Here is a 3,041-nt window from a genome sequence, read left to right as displayed (position 1 = left end):
TCTTCTCTTAGAAAAAAATATATCTAATCCAGTGTCATTAAGGATCATTGCTTAAAAGGAATTTTATGAACTAAGAAGATTGACTTCATACTGTGACAGTGAATTTGCCTTTTCTTCATACTGGCTTATTTACTGTCTTAATTGCATATGTGTGAAATTACAAACATTCACAGGATAGGCCCTACAAAGGCATATTTTCTGGCATAATGATCACTTTCCTTATATAATCTGGGAATGAGCTTAGCATGGATACACACATTTTGAAAAAAATCCTACCAAAGTAGCCTAAATAAAAAAGAATGTTAGCTGACGTGAATATCAGCTGCAGCTTCATGACCTTGATTGCATTTAGATCACCTATATTCCCCTTGCTTCTGAAGAACTCACATTATGCTAATAACTCTACTCCCCAAAATATCTAACCCTCTCACATCTAGTTAAGCTAGTGCAGTACCAACAGCATGGATCACCCAAATGCTCAGGTGCTCACAGAAAATGCATGCTTTCCAATAAGTCATTTTGGCTTTGCTACGGGTAGTGTTCATGCATAAAACATACAAGCTGAACTTAAGAATTTCCAGGAAAACGTGTGCCCAGAATAATTTCTGTGACTTTAAAATCATGTGTTTTAAATTGTACAACCTTGTGTAAATGAGGAATGTAGCATTTGTTAAAACGTATTTAAATACTTAACATAATTGTTTTTCCACCTTTGCCTTAGCTATACAATCTTTGTTTTATTTACCTTTATGAAAATATTAGAAGTACAATATTCATTTCATCTTTATATATATAAAACACAATTTTCTGCTCAAAAGTAAATGCAATGTAGGATAACAAATACAATATTTTTTGGGGGGTACCAGGGATTGAACTCAGGTCCTTGCAATTGCAAGGCAGGTGCTGGAACCACTGAGCTAAATCCCCGGCCAAACAAATACAATCTTAAAATCTAACCTGTTTTCTAGTTTTAAAAATCATCTGACAACTCTCCAAATGCAAAGTATGCACGTATTTTGAAAGTCAACCTTTAGGAAATATAAACAGAATGAGAGAAGCACTGCACTCTCTCATCATGTGTGAGAGTAGCAAAAATCGATTCAAAAATCTATTAAGATTAATCTTTCAAAAGTAATACTTTGTGGTTCAAAGGTTACTGAAATAGGTTCCCTTCAAATCTTGACATGTTTTATCATATCTGAGAAGTGTCTGAAGGGCTCACACATTATCTGAAGTTTATCTAGGTTATTGGCCCATTCGGCTCATAGTCAACCCAAGCTATTTCTTGTCAGACTGAGACTGATAAAAACCTCAATACCAGCCATTCCACCACTCCCAACCCAGAGGAAGGGGCTTCAGGGCCTATGTTCCACATCTCCTGGGGCAGAGGAGGTGAGCCACATGGGCACCAATAGCATTCCCACCCCATCGAAATGAGAAGACCCATAAACAAGTCTCAAAAACAGATTTCCAGATGACCTACAGCAACCCCAAAGGGAAACAAGAGGGAACACTCTGATACTTAACCACCTGGACTCCCTGAGCTGGCAACAAAAGAGGATCTGGAAAAAATGAATTCAGAAATAATTTCTCAGATAAGAGCAGAGATTGTGCCCACAGTGCAAGATATGATTAATAAATCTAGAGAGGACACACATAAAAAAATAGAGTAGCTGAGGAACATGATGGAATCCCAACATGGGAAAAAAAATGGAATCCATAAAACAGATACAAACAGATTTCCAGGAGATTAAAAACTCCAATGAAAGTCTACACAGCAGAATGAGCCAATATGAGGACAGAATTTCAGATGTAGAAGATAAGATTGCAATTAGTGACCAGGAAAAGAAAAATTGCTTCAAAATTGTAAGGAACCATGAGAAATCAATACAGTGGCTGCTAGTCAATGAATAGAAGAATAACATAAGACTGATTGGAGTCAATGAAGAAACAGGAAAGAGTGCAGATGACATAAAAAAAAAAAAACTGTTCACAGAAGTAATGGCAGAAAACTTCCCAAGAAGGGGAAAAGAATTTGATACACAGATAAGTGAGGCATATAGGACTCCAAATAGCATTCATCAAAAAAAAAAATCTACACATAGGCATATAATCACTAAGATACCAAAAACCCAACAGAAGAACAAAATTCAACAAGCAGTTAGAGAAAAGAAACAAATCACATACAAAGGAAATTCCATCAGAATAACAGCAGACTTCTCAACACAAACCCTCAGGAAAGAAGAGCTTGCAGTGATGTGTTCCAAGCCCTAAAGGAAAACAGCCTCCAACCCAGATTGATGTACCCTGCAAAACTATCTTTCAAAATTGATGGAGAAATAAGATAATTTCATGAAAAAGACCACCTTAGGAATTACATGAATACCAAACCAGCACTACATAAAATTTTAGACAATGTCCTAGGAAAAGACAATGAGGATCACAACCCCAGGAAGCACAGCAGAATGAATCCATCAGGCATGACAAGAAATTAAATGTAAAGGGGGAGAATCCAAGAAAAAGAAAGCCATGACAATGATAACTCAATACATATCAGTTATAACCATCAATGTTAATGGTCTCAATTCACCAATCAAAAGAAATATACTGCCAGAATGGGTCAAGAAGCAATATTCAACAATATGCTGCATAAAAGAAACACACTTAATTCAAAAAGGAGCTCATAGATTAAAAGTTAAAGGGCAGAAAATAATCCTCCATGTGACAGGAACCCTAAAAAAAGCAGGAGTAGCTATCCTCTTGGCAGATCAAGTGGATTTCAAACCAACACTGATTAAGAGAGATGAAGAAAGACACTACATCCTTGCAAAGGGAAGAATCCAAGAGGAAGAGATGACAATCATAAATATCTATGCACCAAACACTAGTGCGCCAAACTATATAAAACAAATACTAATGGATATGAAAAGTCATATATGCACTAATACAATAGTAGTGGGAAACCTCAACACCCCACTGTCACAAATAGATACATCAACTAGATAAAAAATAACTAATGAAATACTAGAACTCAATCTAAC

This window comes from Heterocephalus glaber, unplaced genomic scaffold (assembly GCF_053883595.1).
Source record: "Heterocephalus glaber isolate CG9 unplaced genomic scaffold, H.glaber_assembly_v1.0 deba00001662, whole genome shotgun sequence".
Lineage (NCBI taxonomy): Eukaryota > Metazoa > Chordata > Mammalia > Rodentia > Bathyergidae > Heterocephalus > Heterocephalus glaber.
This window is presented reverse-complemented; position numbering follows the sequence as displayed.